The sequence below is a fragment of the Monodelphis domestica genome, chromosome 8 (assembly GCF_027887165.1).
Source record: "Monodelphis domestica isolate mMonDom1 chromosome 8, mMonDom1.pri, whole genome shotgun sequence".
NCBI classification, from domain to species: Eukaryota; Metazoa; Chordata; class Mammalia; order Didelphimorphia; family Didelphidae; genus Monodelphis; species Monodelphis domestica.
The window spans coordinates 247,899,415-247,921,018 of record NC_077234.1 but is presented as its reverse complement, the minus strand read 5'-3'; positions in this window follow the sequence as shown (position 1 = coordinate 247,921,018).

The following is a 21,604-nucleotide window of genomic DNA, read 5'->3' as shown; positions in this document are numbered from 1 at the left end:
CATAGAAACCCCATATTTTGTGATAAGAACTCACTATTTAACAAAACCTCCTGGGAAAACTGAAAAATAGCATGACAGAAATTAGCATAGACCAGTATCTCATACCCTATACTAAAATAAAGTCAAAATGGGTATATGATTTAAAGAATTATACCATAAATAAATTAGGGGAACATAAAATAGTTTACCTGTCAGATCTATGGAGAATGGAAGAATTTATTACCAAACAAGAGAGATAGAGAACATTAGAAGATGTAAAATGAATCATTATCATTTTGATTATATTAAATTAAAAATTTTGTACAGACAAAACCAATGCAACCAAGATTAGAAGGAAAACAACAAAAACTAGAAAACAATTTTTGTAACAAGTCTCTCTGATAAAGATCTCATTTCTTGAATATATGAAGAACTAAGTCAAATTTATAAGAATCCAAGTCATTTCCCAGTTGATATGTGGTCAAAGGATATGAATAGGCAGTTTTCACATGAAGAAGTAAAAGCTATCAAAAAATATATGAAAAAAATGTTCTAAATCCCAATTGATTAGAGAAATGCAAATTAAAACAACTCATACAAGTACAAGTACAACAACAAGTACAAGCTCACACCTGTAAGAATGACCAATATGACAGCAAAGGAAAATGATAAATGTTGGAAGGGATATGGCAAAATTGAGATACTAATGCATTGCTGTGGGAGTTGTGATCCGAACCAATCATTGTGGAGGGCAATTTGGAATTATGTCCAAAGGATTATAAAGAATGCACATCTTTTGATCCAGTGAAACCACTTCTGGGACAGTATCCCAAAGAAATAAAAAAAATGGTAAAGGACCTCTTTGTACAAATATTTTTATAGCTACTCTTTTTGCGCCAGCAAAGAAATAGAAACTAGAGGTGATAGAACACTATTGTGCTATAAGGAATGATGAATAGGATGATTTCAGAAAGAGCTGGAAAGATCTACATCAACTAATACAGAGTGAAATAAGCAGATCCAAGAAATCATTATACACAATAACTGCAATATTGTGGAATGATCAAATGTGATAGCCTTTTCTACTAACAGCAAAACAATGATCCAGGATAATTCTGAGGACTTAAGAAAAAGAAAGCTATCCATCCCCAGAGAAAGAATTGTTGAAGTAGAAAGGCTGATGAAAACATATGATTTGTGACTTATTTATTTGGGTATATATTTGGGAGTTTTGGTTCTATAAGATTATTTGCTTACAAAATTGAATAACTTGGAAAAATGTTATAGGTGATAATTCATATTTAACCCAGATTGAATTGCTTATCAGCTCCAAAATGTAAGGAGGGAAGAAGAGAGGAAGACAATATGGATCATATGACTTTGAAAAACTTATGTTGAAATTTTTTATAAGAAAATAAAATACCTTTGAATTAAAAATGAAAATAAAGTTCTTGTATTGGGTCTATATGAGATTCCTTTTGTGATCCAACAATAGTTCCTAATACTTAAATCTGGAAACACATAGATTGCTATATATCAGTACAATGCAATGAAAATACACATAGGTTTGGGACCTAGAGTGGCCTCTATTCCAATTCTACCTCTCCCACTTGTGTCCTTAGGCAAATCATTTAACCTCTCTGGACTTGTTTCCTTATTGTTAAAATGATACTAGTGTTAGAGTTCTAAATGTGACATCTTGTTGTCAGACTTCCACTCTTTTTAAATGAGGTTACTAAGACCTTGTAAGATTGTGACATTTTTTGAAGATATCTATTGTATTGCTCTCCCAATTGACACATTTTCTTGAGGTTAAGTCTCTAGTTTATTTAGCCATTCTATCTATAATATTGTTTCAATTTTTCTATCAATCTGATCACTTTCATGTATAAATTGTCAATCAATATTCCTCCAAAACTATGTTAGACAGAATTGTCAGAGAAATTAAATCATGTTTCATACACACATATGTATATAGAGAGTATATATGTGTATATATATGTATGTGTATTTGCATATTATATATGTATATACATATATGAAAGTACCTATATATGTAGAACTTCCCACAAATAATGAGAAGCTCCATATAATGTGAGGCAACATGTGGTAAAAGTTCCAAGATTACAAGGGGCTGATTCCCCACCATGGGGCAGTAGAGGGGGAAAGGTTTTGTGTAGTTCCAAGTAAGGAAGAATAGATATCTTTAAATTCTTCTTCCCCATATTTTCCCAAAGAATAAGCCAGAAGAAGGAAAAAGAAATTGGGGGCAGAAGACACTCTACCATTTTTAGAGAGAGGAAGTGTCAGAGAGAGACTAAAATTATATTTATTTTAGCCCTTAAATATAATTAGTCTATAGGATATGATCAAATTCAATCTACCTTCTGATCACTGTGACATATTACTGAGAAGAAAGTGGACCCCAAGCTCTATATCCAGGGTTTGACACTTTCCCACCAAATGCTAGTTTCACAGTGAACATTCACACTGACCAGCAAAGAAATGCCTGAACTCTCTGGTGTAGCTGGCTAAGGATAGGGATATGACAGAGTTTTCTAGTTCCTCTTATATCTTTCTAGAATTTTTTTCAACAACTTGAAATGACATTAGTGTCTTCCACCTTTCTTCTCAGAGCTTGAAGCTAGAGATGCCCCAAGCAACTTGAAGCTTGAGAAGTCCCAGAGAACATAGAAGAGAATTGAAACTCTCTTGCTCTCAACAACACACCAGTCTTGTTCTGCCGCTTGATCACAGCAGCATATATTTCCACCAATAAGGAAGAATTCTCAGAAAATGAGCTCTGGAACAGGGGATATGGATGGATGGATGGATGGATGGATGGATGGATGGATGGATAGATGATGGATAGATGATGGATAGATGATGGATAGATGATGGATGGATGGATGGATGGATAGATGGATAGATGGATAGATGGATAGATGGATAGATGGATAGATGGATAGATGGATAGATGGATAGATGGATGGATAGATGGATGGATAGATGGATGGATAGATGGATGGATAGATAGATAGACAGACAGAAAGATTATGTTTACCTCTTTTCATATATGGATATATATATTCTAAGTTTATGTGTATATACTCCAATGTATACTAGACTATAATGAATGTATATCATAGGTTTGCTCTTTGAAAAATTGTTATCTGAGTATGGTATCAACCTACACTCTAACTTTTCATTTGCCATCAGTTTCAGTTATTGAAAGTTCTTCTGGTTCATTTAGTTACTTAAATAAAATTTCCTTGTTATTCTCATTGTCTCAAAGAAAATCATCTTTGTAATCAGGTCAGTATTAGCCAGTTATCTTTACATTGGGCCACTAAAATAAGAAATAGAACTATATATAGCTTCAGAGTTTCTAAGAAAAAACTAAAAGGTAGGTAGGAATGTATCATAATAGATAATGACATTATGTTTAATATATATGTATATACATATATATTTCTAAATTCCAAAGGACACTATGGATAACATGATCATTTATTCAATTTTAAATTATTTTATTTATTTATGTATTATAAATGAATCAATTCTATGAGGGTAAAGACTTTTTCTTGTTTAATCATTCTTTGCTACCTGAACCTAAGGCACCACAAGTGTTTCATCACTGAGAGGTATTTAGATTGTTGTTATTTCTACCCTCATTGCTGACAAAGAGCTCATATTTTGAATAAAAATGTCAGCCCTACCATTTTCTTTTTGGCTTATGGTTTTATTATTGCAATTATTTTCAATCTGTAGTTCCCTTTCACGAAGTTTTTAAAGTCATTTGTCAAATTTGTGAGATTTAGTTTAATTTAAATAATATAAAACATAAACCCCTTAACTATGAACATATAAATGAAAATGTTTAATAATATCATGAAAGCTTACAAATGAGTTTAGTTGAAATTATTAACATCTCCCTACAATTCTCAATCTTTCTTCAGGATATCTTGTATACTGCATATAATATGATAATTTATAAACACATATGTATATGTGTATATCATATACATTTACATATATAAATATGTATGCAAATACACATAAATTACATATATAAACTTAGTGTGAATACCAGTGTTAATCGGAATATTAAACATTAGTGAAGCTTAATTTATTTATTATTTTTCATTAAAGAGAAATATCAATGAAATTTTTCATATTTTCCTCCATTTCCTTAATGGTTGTGAACCTTTCTGCAATTCAGAGTGAATCAAAACTACTTTGTAGATTAACATTCTATATAAAAGTGATGTATTGTTGATTGATTAAGTCAAATAAGTGTCATCATAAGAGAAAAAATCCCAATAAGAAATATCTCTCTATTGATACAGATCAGTACCTTTATAACAACTTGCAGTATTAGATAATTGTCCAAGATACCAATAGGTTAAGCAACTTGTCCAGGTTTATATGTCATAGACAAGACTTGCATCAAAGTCTTCCTGACTCTAAAACTAATTTTCTACCCACTAAACTATATTGCTTCTCAATATCATAACTTTGTTCTTCTCATATGTTTGTGGCATTCAGACAGAAATGATAGTGGAATAAATTATTATCCTTTTATTATTCTTTATGCTTTTAATTTTCTACTCACTATTGTACAGGAGAATATATTAATGCTTTAATATTAGCTCATCCATTGTAAGCTCTGAAAGTTTCCTGAATACAATTCCAGTGGTAGATATTACAATAGAGGTAATATGTACTCTTTGCTATTCTCAAAGGTTTTGATTGATTCTGCTAGGTCTCTATATTTTGAAAGCTTTTCAATCAACATAACATGGAAATAAATATTCAAGACATCGATGTAAATTTAAAATGTATTCCACAAACATTATTCCAAGGAACAGATGATAAGACATATATCTTCATTCTGATCAAATGGGATAATAGCCATAAAGCAGTTACCAGAGTGCATTGTGGCACATAGTTTAAAGTTGCATGTTTGTTCTCTTCATGTGAGTTGTAGTCTCCTTTTTTGATGTAACAGTTCTCTGGTTTATTTTATTAATTTTGTACAAGATTTCCTACCTTTTTTACCCAAATCACAATTTGATTTGTTTAGCATTTGCAACCATCCAAAAAAACCAAGAAATTTATTTTTTCTTTAAGTAGAATTTTATTGATGTCTCTTTTTATATACCTATATTTTCACCTCTATCCTGCTCTCTTCACATTTTCAGAGAACCACAAAAGATTTTTTTTAAATAAGAAGAGAAAAAAATCAGTAAAATTAATTAACCCATTAAAAATCCAAAGTTAAATAAAAAGTTCCATACATGGGCCCCAATCAACCAAAAATTTTCTAGCTCCTTCTGCTCTTCCCTTTTTTAACATCTTTTCCTATTATCTGACTTCTTTCTTTTTAAAGCATTTTTAATTGATGTTATATTGAGAAAGGATGATTAGATTGGCAGGAGAATCAGGATAGAACAGATATTGTAGATTGTCCTCTGTGCAGCTTGTGTAACCATAACCACTTGACTTTTGCTTTCAATTGCTATTTAAAGAAATTTCAGCCATATATGAGTTTTGTAGATCTAAATCTGCATGTTATTTTTATGGTGCATTTAAATGAGCTGTTTTGTACTGCCTATACAAACCAGATATTGCAATATTTAAGTGCTTTTGTAAAGAAATTTACACATTCTTATAAGCTACTCTGTCATGATGGTATTTGACAATGTTATTAGAATCATTCCTCAATTGCTTTACTTTTTACTGTAACAATGGTTACTGTATAGGCAAGAGACTATATTTATAAATGATGGCTATGGAAAATATTGCCTCTTTTGAAATGCTATTTTTGATACACTGTGAAAGAGGAATTGGAAAAGCATGCAAAAGGAAGAAGCAGTGGCTGAGTGGTGACCTGTCAATCAAACAAAGGTTCCATTTGGAATGTTACTGATAAAACAGTGGAATGCAAAAACCAACTGTGGCTGAACTCTGGACCTGACTTCTGCTGGTTGTCATATACCATGGAAAGAGGAGCCAATTTATCTCTTGGACTTGGATAATCTTTTTGGCTTGCTCTGTTTATGATAGTGACTGAACTTCCAGACCTATCAATCATTCCTTTCGATTTGAACTCTATCTCAGTATCTTCCATCTTGAGGCCAACCTGTAGTATAGGTAAATCCTCATACCTCTTACTCCCATCCTCTATCTTTTCCTGTCTTCCCCCCAAAAAAACCTTACTTAAGATAAAGAAGAGAAAAAGTATTTTCATTTGAGACACCACAAATTCACCCTGAGTGATTTAGTAGGAAGAAGAAGACAAGGGGGAGGGAAGCTGAAGAGGCTGAAGAGGAAGGCTTGGAGAGAGGGATGAAATGGGAGGAAAAGATGGTAGGCAAAAGTAGATAACTGCTTGATCTTTTAGATATCAACTAACCATCAAATATGACCCCTTATTATTATCTATTACAATACTTGGTCTACTAATTGGACTAAAGCCATCAAAAATGTTTTAATTTTTAAAATAATTCTAGTTTAAGTATTCCTATTGTAATAGGGAAATTATAGAGAAAAGCACAAGATGGAAAGTTGGCTTTTAAGAAACTGGTATTGGCACATGCCAAGAATTTTGGGAAAAATATTCTAGAAACCAGGGGGTAGAGAAAGAAGGGTTAATGGAGAGGCAACTGTCACTTGGTCCTTGGTCTTGGTCTTAGATTGCCACTTTGATTCTAGTCCTGTCCAAGCAGAGAAAGGAAGAGCTGCTTCTAGGAGCTTTTCCTGTCTCATGTCTTTTGAGAACAGAGGATAATCCTTCAATCCTTCCCTATGGTTCCTGATCAGCTGGAGAGTAGTTTGGAGCAGATCTGGTTATCCCTGCTGTCTGTGAGTTTGTGTAGCAACTTGTCTGGGTTTTATTCTAAGTTAGGTTGGGCTTTGGGATCCAACCCAGGGTCAAACCCTGCTGAGTGAGCTCTGTCATTCTGAGCCACTGTTACCAAACCCTTGAAACCAACTTTTGTTAGTAAAAAGGAGGATTTTTAGCCAGGTAGATCTTAGACAGATTTTGGGTGATTTAGTTAGATCAGGAAGTGTCAGAGAGCCTCAAGAAATTGAAGAACTTGTCTTGTGACAGACGTAGAAAGGCAGGTTTGAGAGTAGAAAAATCAGAAGTAGGAACCCATATTTTCCTAATCTTCACCTACTAATTTACTTGTAATTAAAGAGATAGTTTCTGTATATCTAAATATCTCATCAGTTTCAGGACCTTATGTACTGTTGGCTCAGTGATGGAAAGTGGACACCTGCTTCCCTTTCACTATTAACAGCGGAAATACCCAGAAATTACAGCTCAGTATCTAGACAGTTCACTAGGTCTCCTTTTTTAAGAACATGTTTTTTCACTATCTCCTTTCCAAAATCATTCAAGACTCATCCATTTTGATTTTCAGATAGAATTTATGGAGTATGTTAGAGGTCAATAAAGTTATTTTTTTCTGATTGCTCCTCAATAGTTGCCAATATGTTGTGTAACCTGGAGCTGAGGGCACTATGATAAAGTGGTAAAAAAGCCTTCAAATAAGAAATGCTTGCAATTTTATCATATTCTTGTCTTCAATCTATTCCAAGAATTCTTACATTTGTCTGCTTTATTGTCAATAGAATCCACATGGAAACATTTCTAGATGGTAGTATATTGGCATGTTTTATTTTGTTGCAGTTTATCTTGACGTCTTATAGTATCAAAAATACATGAGCACCACTTGCTTCCTTATCATAACAGTTTTCAGTAGGGCCACCTACAAATGACCCCCATCTTTCACTATTTAGGGAGTATTTATATTAATGTAGCCACAGATTTTAAAAATCGCAGATTAAATAAATCTGATACTAGAGCACAATTCATCAACATATGCCTATCTCCTTTTCCAAATCATTCAAGACTCATACATTTTGTTTTTCAGATATAATTTGTGGAGTTTGTTAGAGGTCAATATTTTCAATTATCTCTAGTTACACAACTATTCTCTCCATCTTTCTGTAACTCTTTGACTTCATCTCATATTTCCAGTAATTTCGGGTAAGAAATGAAGTTATTTCTTCTGATTGATCCTTCATTGTTACTATGACTGCCTTTGGACACAGTCTCTACTGTACATCACCATAATTAATATCCCCCTATTGTGTCTTTATCTCACACTTATTCAGGTAAAGGGGATTGATTTTGAGGGATTGTACTTGTCATTAGTGATTTCATCTAATTCTTTTCATCTTTTTTCAAGTTTCAGATAGAAATAATCCTGAGACAAGGTTATATCCCACTTTCTTGGTTTGGTATTCTAGAGACAAATGTACAGATAGATACAATCATCTTTTTATACATGAATAAAAGTATTAGAATGAAAGATCATCCTCGGTGGACTTGCTCAAGGCATCCTCAATAATATACTAGTAGCAAACAGGACAAAAATGATGATTTTCTCTTTTTCCTGAATCCACGTGATTTTTATCTTCCTGATGAATATAATGAAACGTTTTGTTTGAAGAAACTTAGAGATGATGAATATTTCTTTAAATTTCAGTGAAAAAATTGAAGTCATGCTCAAAGCTCACTCTTCTCCTCTCCTCCATATCACCCATATACCTGGTGCAATCTCCTGCTTCACTCCTGTCCCTTCTCCTTGCCAAATGTATATATAAGTGATCCCATTCCATCCTATCTTCTCTGGATTGCTCTATACTCTCTCATTTTTCTTTAATATCTTATGGATACATTCCTGTTATCTTCAAATATATCCATGTCTCTTGCATCCTTAAAAATTCTCTCAATTGATGGATCCATTCTCTCTAGCTATCATTCATATTTCTTCTCCCTTTTGTGGTTAAACTCATCATGGAGGTAATATAAATATTTATTCTATCCTGATTCTCCTCCTCCTTATGACATGCTTTCTCAATCTCCCTTATTTAGTCTTTTAATTATGAATATCCCACAGAATTCTGACCTGGAGCATTTTCCTTTCTCTATACTATATAGGCATCCTTTTCACATTTCAGGAGATAGGGGAGTGGCATCCTTGTAATCAGGAAAATTGAAGTAAATTTCTTGATCCTGCCTTTCTACCTGAGGAGGTCTGATTTTTTATTTTTATTTTATATGGTGTTTACAGTACATTATATTCATTTATGAAAGACTAAACTTTTTAAGATATCTCTACACTTCTGCCATTTCTGTGTTGTGTGCTGGCTTTTGCATTCTTTTTGCAAACAAACTATTTTTTCCTACATTTCTACCATTTCTATGTCATTCACTGGTTTTCATGTTCTTTTCATACTATAACTTTAACTATTTGCTTATTTTAATTTAAAAAAATAAATTATGTAAATTCATGGCACAAAAAGACAATATATTATAGAATACTATGCATATTTTATGTAGTTCTAAATTTATAAACTTTTTGTGTCATCTGCCAACCTTCACACTTCATCTGTGGCTTCCACAAAAGTCTCTAAAAATTCCCATTTAATTTCTTAGACTGATTCAGAATATATTGAAACCACAATGGGGAAAATTGCAATATGGAATAAATGAATACCTGTACTGCGCTATACTATAGTATTCTATACCTTACCATATACCATACTATACTATACTATGTTGTACTATGCTATGTCACTTGCTGATTTCATCAGCTCATGTGAATTCAATTATCATCTTCATGTTGATAACTAATATCTACTTATCCACCCAATGAGCTCTGCTGACCTGCAGCTTTGCATCTCCAATTACTTATTGGATTTCACTCTCAGTGAAATCAAATCTGAAAGGGAAGAACATCTAGATCCAGTGGGATCCTGAATTCTATCTTATCCAACAGGATAAGAAAGAAAGGAAAATCAAGGAGGGGGAGGGAGGAGGGAGTATAAAAAGAGAGGGAAGGAAAGGGGGGAGGGGAAGGGAGCATAAAAAGGGAGGGGCTAGAAAGGGAAGCATATCAAGGGAGGGGACTAGGGGGACTGACCTAAAGTAAATCACTGGTTCAAAAGGATATAGCTAAAGAAGAAAGGTCAGAACTAGGGGAAGTTATCAAGATGCCAAGGAATCCACAAGTAACAATCATAACTTTGAACGTGAATGAGATGAACTCACCCATAAAATGTAGACAAATAGCAGATTGGATTAGAACCTAAAAACCTACCATTTGATGTCTTCAAGAAACACACATGAGGTGGGTTGATACTCACAAGGTTAGAATTAAAAGATGGATTAAGTCCTTTTGGGCCTCAACTGATAGAAAGAAGGCAGGAGTTGCAATCATGATATCTGACAAAGCCAAAGTACAAATAGACCTGATCAAAAGGGACAGGGAAGGTAAATATATTCTGCTAAAAGGAAGTATAGACAATGAGGAAATATCACTAATCAACATGTATGCACCAAATGGTATAGCATCCAAATTCTAAATGGAGGAACTAGGAGAATTGAAGGAGGAAATAGACAGTAAAACCATATTAGTGGGAGACTTGAACCAACCAGTATTAAATTTAGATAAATCAAACTAAAAAATAAATTAAGAAAGAGGTAAAAGAGGTGAATGAAATCTTAGAAAAATTAGAGTTAATAGACATATGGAGAAAAATAAATAGGGGGAAAAAGGAATACACCTTCTTCTCAGCACCACATGGCACATTCACAAAAATAAATCATACACTAGGTCACAGAAACATGGCACTCAAATGCAGAAAAGCAGAAATAATAAATGCAGCCTTTTCAGATCACAAGGCAATAAAAATATTGATCGGTAAGGGTACATGGGGAGCCAAATCAAAAATTAATTGGAAATTAAATAATATGATACTCCAAAATCGGTTAGTTAGGGAAGAAATTGTAGAAACAATTAATAATTTTGTTGAGGAAAATGACAACGGCAAAACATCCTTTCAAACCTTATGGGATGCAACCAAGGCAGTACTTAGAGGAAAATTCATATCCCTGAGTGCATATATTAACAAATTAGGGAGGACAGAGATCAAGGAATTGGAAATGCAAATCAAAAACATTGAGAACGAACAAATTAAAAACCCCCAGAAGAAAACTAAACTAGAGATCCTAAAAATTAAGGGAGAAATTAGTAAAATCAAAAGTGATAGAACTATTGAGCTAATAAACAAGACTAGAAGCTGGTACTTTGAAAAAACAGACAAAATAGACAAAGTACTGGTCAATCTAATTTAAAAAAGGAAAGAAGAAAGGCAAATTAACAGCATCAAAGATGAAAAGGGGGACCTCACCTCCAAAGAAGAGGAAATTAAGCAATCATTAAAAACTACTTTGCCCAACTATATGGCAATAAATATACCAATCTAGGTGATGTGGATGAATATTGACAAAAATATAAATTGCCTAGACTAACAGAAGAAGAAATAGATTTCTTAAATAATCCCATATAAGAAAAATAAATCCAACAGGCCATCAAAGAACTTCCTAAGAAAAAATCCCCAGGGCCTTATGGACTCACCAGTGAATTCTATCAAACATTCAAAGAACAACTAACCCCAATACTATACAAAGTATTTGACATAATAAGCAAAGAGGGAGTTCTACCAAATTCCTTTTATGACACAAACATGGTACTGATCCCAAAGCCAGCCAGGCCAAAAACAGAGAAAGAAAATTATAGACCAATCTCCCTAATGAATATAGATGCAAAAATCTTAAATAGGATACTAGCAAAAAGACTCCAGCAAGTGATCAGAAGGGTCATTCACCATGATCAAGTAGGATTTATACCAGGGATGCAGGGCTGGTTCAATATTAGGAAAACCATCCACATAATTGACCACATCAACAAGCAAACCAACAAAAATCACATGATTATTTCAATAGACACAGAAAAAGCTTTTGATAAAATACAACACCCATTCCTATTAAAGACACTAGAAAGCATAGGAATAGAAGGGTAGTTCCTAAAAGTAACAAACAGTATATATCTAAAACCATCAACGAATATCATCTGCAATGGGGATAAACTAAATCCATTCCCATTAAGATCAGGAGTGAAACAAGGATGCCCATTATCACCTCTACTATTTGACATTGTACTAGAAACAATGGCAGTAGCAATTAGAGAAGAAAAAGAAATTGAAGGCATTAAAATTGGCAATGAGGAGAACAATTTATCACTCTTCACGGATAACATGATGGTCTACTTAAAGAATCCTAGAGATTCAACCAAAAAGCTAATCGAAATAATCAACAACTTTAGTAAAGTTGCAGGATACAAAATAAACCCACATAAGTCATTAGCATATCTATATATTTCCAACACAGCTCAGCAGCAAAAACTAGAAAGAGAAATCCCATTCAAAATCACCTTAGACAAAGTAAAATACTTAGGAATCTATCTCCCGAGACAAACACAGGATCTATATGAACACAACTACAAAACACTTTCCACACAACTAAAACTAGACTTGAACAATTGGAAAAAACATTAACTGCTCATGGGTAGGACGAGCCAATATAATAAAAATGATCATCCTAGCCAAACGCATCTATCTATTTAGTGCCATACCCATGGAACTTCCAAAAAAATCTTTTTTACTGATCTAGAAAAAACCATAACAAAGTACATTTGGAAGAACAAAGGATCAAGGATATCCAGGGAAATAATGAAAAAAATACAAAGGAAGGGAGCCTTGCAGTCCCAGATCTCAGACTATATTATAAAGCAGCAGTCATCAAAACAATTTGGTACTGGCTAAGAGACAGAAAGAAGGATCAGTGGAATAGACTCGAGTTAAGTGACCTGAGCAAGACAGTCTATGACAAACCTAAAGATCCCAGCTTTTGGGACAAAAATCCACTATTTCATAAAAACTGCTGGGAAAATTGGAGGACAGTGTGGGAAAGATTAGGTTTAGATCAACACCTCACACCATACACCAAGATAAATTCAAAATGGCTGAATGACTTGAACATAAAGAAGGAAACTATCAGAAAATTAGGAGAACACAGAATAGTATACATGTCAGACCTTTGGGAAGGGAGAGGCTTTAAAACCAAGTAAGACTTAGAAAGTCACAAAATGCAAAACAAATAATCTGGAATACATCAAATTAAAAAGGTTTTGTACAAACAAAACCAATGTAACTTAAATCAGAAGGGAAGCAACAAATTGGGAAACAATCTTCATAAATACCTGACAAATGTTTAATTACTCAAATTTACAAAGAGCTACATCAATTGTACAAAAAATCAAGCCGTTCTCCAATTGATAAATGGGCAAGGGACATGAACAGGCAGTTCTCAGCTAAAGAAATCAAAACTATTAATAAGCACATGAAAAAGTGTTCTACATCTCTTATAATCAGAGAGATGCAAATCAAAGCAACTCTGAGGTATCACCTCACACTTAGCAGATTGGCTAACATGACAACAATGGAAAGTAATGAATGCTGGAGGTGATGTGGCAAAGCAGGGACATTAATTCATTGCTGGTGGAGTTGTGAATTGATCCAACCATTCTGGAGAGCAATTTGGAACTATGCCCAAAGGGTGATAAAAGACTGTCTGCCCTTTGATCCAGCTATAGCACTGCTGGGTTTGTACCCCAAAGAGACAATAAGGAAAAAGACTTGTACAAAAATATTCATAGCTGCACTCTTTGTGGTGGCCAAAAATTGGAAAATGAGGGGATGCCCTTCAATTGGGGAATGGCTGAACAAACTGTGGTATATGTTGGTGAGGGAATACTATTGCACTCAAAGGAATAATAAAGTGGAGGAATTCCACGGAGATTGGAACAACCTCCAGTAAGTGATGCAGAATGAGAGGAGCAGAACCAGGAAAACATTGTACACAGAGACTGATACACTGTGGTACAATCGAAGGTACAATCGACTTCTCCATTAGTGGCGATGCAATGTCCCTGAACAATCTGCAGGGATCTAAAAAACACTATCCACAAGCGGAGGATAAACTGTGGGAATAAAAACACCAATGAAAAGCAACTGCTTGACTACAGGGGGGAAGGGGATACGACTGAGGAGAGACTAAATGAACACTCTAATGCAAATACCAACAACAGGGAAATGGGTTCGAACCAAGAACACATGTGATACCCAGTGGAACCGTGCGTCAGCTATGGGAGAGGTGGTGAGAAGGGGTTGGGGGGAGCAAAAGAAAATGATCTTTCTTTCCAATGAATAATGCTTGGAAATGACCAAATAAAATAATGTTTAAAGTGGGAAAAAAAGCATTACAAATATTAGAAATAGCAAAAAATAAATAAATAAATGTTGCTTGACTTTGACTTGACTTGGCTTTTCCAGAGCATCTATTCTATTCAAGTTTGACTCTCTATAAAGTTGGTCCAAAAAGTCATAAATGGGTGTTTTGGCTTATACTCTGTAATGATGGTACCAAAGAGAAAAAGTGCACAGATAACCAATGTAATAGAGAAAAGGCTCTGGGGTTCCAAGGATCACCTCTGTACTGAAATTTTGCCATATTAAATAAATTCATATGAGTTCATTTAACATAGATAAACATTGTCCTTTTCAGGTTGTGGCCCTAGAATTGAAAACTTTGTAGAAAGAAAGAAATTTGTGGATGGTATAATTCCCTAAACTCTACAATATAACTCACAAAAAAATGACTCCCTTTTCCCCTTACTCTCTTACACCTGTTCTTGTACCTTTTTTTCAAAATAATATCTCACATAACTTTTCGTATTCTGGGGTCTTATTGGAATATGCAAAGGTCTCCTATTTCTAAGTTGCTTTAATTGGCTACTTAATTATTTTGCTTGTGAGAGGTAATGTTATCTAGAAAGATAACTTTTAATAGGAAGTTTCATCTTGTCAATAGACCAGATTCTAAGAGCTTTTTGCTCTTGGATGGACATACTCTTTCTGTCTGTAAGTGCTCACATAAGCTGTTCTTAAGAGATTTTGTTAGTGGACTTGAAGCCCTGATCAACCTAGATTTAGATGAAGCTGTCAATGTGGATGTTGGAAAATGTGGTTAGTTTTTATATTGTGAATTAGATAATGAGGAGAAAATTATAAACAATGCATCCACTGAAGACATAAAAGTTTTTTTCATTAGCACGAGTTGGGTACCTGCTGAGGTAACTGATAAAAAAGAGAATACCTAATAGTGATGAACTGTGGTTTTCATTTCAGATCATGTTATGAAGTGCTCACGTCTTATTGTTATGCCGTAGCTGGAAGGCACAATGGATAAAGCTGTTGGGTTTGGAATGAGGAAGATTCATCTTCTCAAATTCAAATTTGGTCTCAGACAATAACGAGTTGGGTGACTCTAGGCTAGTCAATTAACCCTGTTTGGTTCAGTTTCCTCATTGTAAAATGACCTGGAGAAGGAAATGACAAACCACTCGTGGATCTTTGCCAAGAACAGCCCAATTAGGTTGTGAAGAGTCAAACAAGATTGAAAATGACCAAACAACAACAGGTTTCATTATAATAGAAATATGTGAAACTAGAAGACCTGATTTTTCATGACTCTACTTCATAAAAGCTATTTGACCCTGGGCAAGTCATTTGACACACTACAGCCTTATGTTCTTCATCTGTAAAATGGATGTAATAATTCCTAGTATAATGAGGAGTACTGGATTTTCAGTAAGACGTTCTAAGTTCCAAAGCTAATTCTGCCACTTGCTCTCCTTAGAATTTGGTGCAAGTCATTCAACCTTTCTAACATGCAGTTTCTACATCTGTAACATGAGGATGTTGGAAAAGATAAGTCTAAAGGTCCCTACCAGCTCTAAATCTAGTTTCCTCATGAAGGTAGTGAAATTGCCTCCAGGAATGTTCCCCAAAGACATAAAAGACAGAAAGATTGACCCATGAATACAAAAACATATGACAATACTTTTTGTTTGAAGTAAAACATTAGAAACAAATCTAGTGCCTATATTTTGAGTAATGACTGAACAAATTATTATGCCCAAAAGGAATAGAATATTACTTCGTCATAAGAAATATTAAACTGATAGATTCGGAGAATTAGAATAGTCTTCCATGAACTGATTGAGTGAAGCAAGTAGAACCAGGACAAGTATTTCTAAAATCATCATAGCATTGTATAGGAAACAACAAATCTGATTAATGCCATGATCATCCAGTACTGCAAAGAAGTGATGATGAAGTATATCTGCCATTCCTTGGTAGACCAAAGGAGCAGTTAGACATACATTTTCTTTATTTTTTTAACTCATACTTTCTGTATTTGAATCATTAGTGGGTACTGGTTCCAGAGCAAAAGAGCAATAATGGTTAGGAATGAAGTGACTTGCCCAAGGTCATACAGCTAGGAAGCATCTAAGGCCAAGTTTGAACCCAGGACCTCCTTTCTCCTATTCACTGAACCACCTGGTTGCCCCATTTTGGTCTACTAAAACTCTGATATTCTTTTAAAATTAACCTCACACTACTGCAAACTACTCCATTTTAGAGTTCTGAGATGGATTTCCTGAACATAAATCTAAGATTTATATGTATCTTTATTGACTTTCATCTTAGTAAATTTAGCCAAATATACTAGTTTTTCAAGATCTTTTGGGGTCCTTCCTTTATCATCTAATATATTAGTTGTCCTTAATATTTTGCAAATTGGTTCAAATTCTGAATAGTCATTGGTCTTTGTTGCATTTCTCTCAGATTAGTAAGGAAACTGTCTTTATTGATTGAAGTGATTTCCAGCATCTTTTATACAAAATATATTATAGTGTTTACTTTCCTTACATTTTCTTTCTGTAATTATTAATCATAGTCTATGTGTTGCATATGAAACATTTTTACTATATTCCTGGTTTTAGACTCTTAAAATTTTAATAGAATTTATTAAAATGGAATATTTTTTTAATTCAGGATTTTAAATGAGGAATAAAATAGACCCAAACAGTTCAATCTTCCCACCTACCTTTCAAAAAAAAAATCCCTAAAGCAGATGTTGTTTAAGATGTTCAAATATTTCTGAACAAATGAATAATATTGCCTATTTTGTCCAGGTTTGCCTTTTTTGAGATTCCTCACAACTTTTATATTGCAAAGAAAACTACAAAAGAAATACAAAAGTTGTTTCACTAATATTAATCATATTCCTGCAAATAATATTTATTCTTTAACATGATGAAAACTCACTGATTTTCCGATTGCTTTAAATGATGTAGAGTTTCAGTACGTTATCTTTAGTGTGAATATTGACATACTTAATACCTTTCCTGCTAGAGCAGGTCACAAACTGATTTATGTCTCACATACAGAGCTAAAATATGACAGCTATAATAACTGTCATATCAGTAGTTTCAGGGAGAATGTCAGGGCAAATGTTGTGTTGTAAATTGTGAGATGCCTGAGAGAAAAGAAGAGATTTTCTGGAAAGAAAGGAAATTATGTATTGTTACTGTGGCTGAACGGCAAGTTGATAAAAGGGAGAATAGGAAATCTTGAAAATGCAGTGTCTCAGTGAGATGCTTTATCCACTTGAGGTATTTTTAAAATATATGTTTTTATTATTATTAATGGTTTCATAGCAGACTCATAGAAAAAGAAATAAAGAGACAGAAATCCAGGATTCCTGATCATACCTAAAACTTACGTATTTATTTATTCAACACTCTTTTAAAAGAATACAGACTACGTTCAAGGCATTCTGTTAGATAATGAAGATGCAAAAATGATTTAAAAAAAAGTCGGATTCAAGTTCTGAATCTTCACTAAATATAGAATTTTTAGAAATTATTTAAATTTAACATGATACTACCAACACTGCTCTGGGTTTCTATGTGCCCTTATGAACAATGAATTTATATACTCTCTTCTGTTTATTTGTAAGAAGATTTGTTCATACTCTTTTCTTTCTTTTCCACTATTACTATCATTACCATTTTTCCCCATAATGATCGCTGACCAAAATGACAAACTGACCTTGATTATAATGGATAGTATAGTCACACTAAACAAATCTACACATCAGATGTGCTTGAAAATGGATAACTTATTCTTTATTTTTGATCCATTATTTCTACCAAGAATAGGAAGCATGTTTCATATCAGTCTTCTGGAGTTGTGACTAGCCATGCCATTGTTTCCAAATGTTTTTAGTTGCTTTCCTTTACAATCATTTGTCATTGTAGAAATTCTTTTTTTTTTACTCTGCTTGCTGCATTCTTCATCAATTCATACAAGACCTCCAAATTTTCTCTAAATCTGTACCTTTTGTTCCTTTTGACAACATAATATTATCATTTATTCATCTGTTCACCACTAAATGAATACTGATTTTGTTTTCAATTCTTTGCCACATCAAAACAAGGTTGCTATAAATATTTCTGTACATATAGGCTCTGTCTTTGATCTCCTTAGGTTATAATTTAAGCAGTAGTTTCATTATGTTGAAAATTTTCATATTCCATGACAATAAGCTTTTTTTTCTGTCCTTAGATGATGAGCAATCCAGGTCTTTATTGGTAGGGTCTATCAGGAAACTATGTTAGTGGAGGCACAAGTGGCAATAAAGTCTCTGAGACTTTGCTACTTTTTATAATTAACTTTTAAGCAATTTTCCCCTAATTATACATAAAAACAATGTTGAGCATTCCTTTTTAAATTTGAGTTCCAAAAATTCTCCTTTCCTCCTTCCCAACAGTCCTTTCTTCCATCCATCTCACCTCTCTGAGATATTAAGCAATCTGATACAGATTTTATATGAGCAACCATGTAAAACTTTTTTTCCCTGAATTAGTCATTTTGTGGAAGAGATTTCAAACAAAAAGAGAAAAAAGTGAAATATGATATGTTTCGGTCTGCATTCAGACTTCATCAGTTCTTTTTCTGGAGGTAGATTTTCATCATGAGTCTCAGACTCATCCTGAGTCACTGTCCTGCTGAGAAAAATTTAATCATGCAAAGCTGTTCATTAGAAAATATTGCTGGTAATATATAAAATTTCCTTCTGGTTCTGCTCACTTTACTCATAGAAGTCTTTTCAGGTTTTCTCTAAAATCATCTCGCTCATCATTTCTTATAACAAAACAGCATTCCATCACCATCATAAACCACAATGTGTTCATCCATTCCCCAATTGAGGAATATCCCCTCAATTTCTGATTTTTGGCTATCACAAAAAAAAAAGTTGCTATATATTTTTATTTAAATAGATCATTTGACCTTTTAAAAAAATCTCTTTGGAATACAGATTTAGTAATGGTATTGTTAGATCAAAGGGGATGCAGAGTTTTTTTTTTTAATATATTTTATTTGATCATTTCCAAGCATTATTCGTTAAAGACATAGATCATTTTCTTTTCCTCCCCCCCACCCCCCATAGCCGACGCGTAAGTCCACTGGGCATTAGATGTTTTCTTGATTTGAACCCATTGCTTTGTTGATAGTATTTGCATTAGAGTGTTCATTTAGAGTCTATCCTCTGTCATGTCCCCTCAACCTCTGTATTCAGGCAGTTGCTTTTTCTCGGTGTTTCCACTCCCATAGTTTATCCTTTGCATATGAATGGCGTTTTTTTCTCCTGGATCCCTGCAAGTTGTTCAGGGACATTACACCGCCACTAATGGAGAAGTCCATTACGTTCGATTATACCACAGTGTATTAGTCTCTGTGTACAATGTTCTCCTGGTTCTGCTCCTCTCGCTCTGCATCACTTCCTGGAGGTTGTTCCAGTCTCCATGGAACTCCTCCACTTTATTATTCCTTTTAGCACAATAGTATTCCATCATCAACATATACCATAGTTTGTTCAGCCATTCCCCAATTGAAGGGCATCCCCTCGTTTTCCAGTTTTGGGCCACCACAAAGAGCGCAGCTATGAATATTTTTGTACAAGTCTTTGTGTCCATTATCTCTTTGGGGTACAGACCCAGCAGTGCTATGGCTGGGTCAAAGGGTAGATGGGGATGCAGAGTTTTATAGCCCTTTGAGCATAGTTCCAGATTGCTCTCCAGAATAGCTGGATCAGATCACAATTCCATTAACAATGTACCAACGTTGTGATTTTCCTACATCCCTTCTAACATTTATCATGTTCCTTTTGTTTTGCTACATTGGCAAATTTGATAAGTGTGAAGTGGTACCTCAAAGTTGATTAAATGATAATCTTGGCCTTACCCCTGATCTTATTGGGAAGTTTTCTTGCTTTCATTATCTTACAGATAATGGTTGCTGGTGATTTTACATAAATACTAATACTTATCATTTTAAGGAAAGCCCATTTAATCCTCTGTTCTCTGGCATTTTTAATGGAAATGGCTGTTATAGTTCTGTCAAAACACTTTTTTTCAGCATCTATTGAGATAATCATCTTATTTCTGTTGGTTTTGTTATTGATACGGTCAAGTATGTGGATAGTTTTCCTAATAATGAACCAGCCCCGCATTCCTTGTCATTGTGGATTATTCTTTTTATATATTGCTATAATCTCCTTGCTAATGTTTTATTTAAAAATTTTGTATCACTATACATTAAGAAAATTGGTCTATAGGGGTTTTCCCTCTATTTTTGCACTTCTTGGATTAGGTATCAGAAGCATATTCATGTCCTAAAAGGAATTTTGTAGTACTCTGCCTATTTTTTCAAATAAATTATATGGTATTAGGATTACAATTCTTCAAACGTTCAGTAGAATTAACTTGTGAATTCATTTGATTCTAAGGATTTCTCCTTTTTTAAGTTTAGAAGGTTATTTTCATTTATTTATTTAATTAATTTAGAATATTTTTCAATGGTTATATAATTCATGTTCTTTCCCTCTCCTCTTCCCTCTCACCTCCCATAGCCAATGAACAATTCCACTGGATTTTACATGTATCATTGATCATATTTCCATATTATTGATATTTGCAATAGAGTGATTATTTAGAGCCTATATCTCTAATAATATCCCAATCAAATGATGTGACCAAGGAAATGTTTTTCTTCCATGTTTCTATTCCCACAGTTCTTTCTCTGGATGTGGATGATGTTCTTTCTCATAAGTCCCTCAGAATTGTCCTGTATCATTGAATTGCTGCTAGTAAAGAAGTCCATTACATTCAATTGTGCCACAGTGTATTAGTCTCTGTGTACAATGTTCTCCTGATTCTGCATCAATTCCTGGAGGTCATTCCAGTTCACATGGAATTCAGTCAGAGAAATTCCTGAGGATTTCTTCTTGAGAATTTCATTGATGGTTTGTTCAATTTCTTTTTCTAAATTGGAATTGTTCTTCTGTTAATCTGGTCATTTTATATTTTGGAAAAATTGGAATATAAATGGGTAAAATAACTTCTAGTGAATACTTTAATTGCCTCTTCAAATACATGCACTTTTTGGATTTTTAATACTGGTAATTTGGTTTTCTTCTTTTCTTTTTTAAATTAAATTAGCCATTAGTTTTTCTTTTTTATTGTTTATTTAAAAAGTTTTTTTGTTTTATTAGTTCAATGGTTTTCTTACTTTTAATTTTATTAATCTCACCTTTGAATTTCAAGATTACAATCTGACAATTAATTTAATTGGAAATTTTTAATTTGTTCTTTTTTCTAGCTTTTTTAGTTGCATATCAAATTGATAGCATTCTTTTTAATGTTAACACATATGTTATAAAAAGAATATA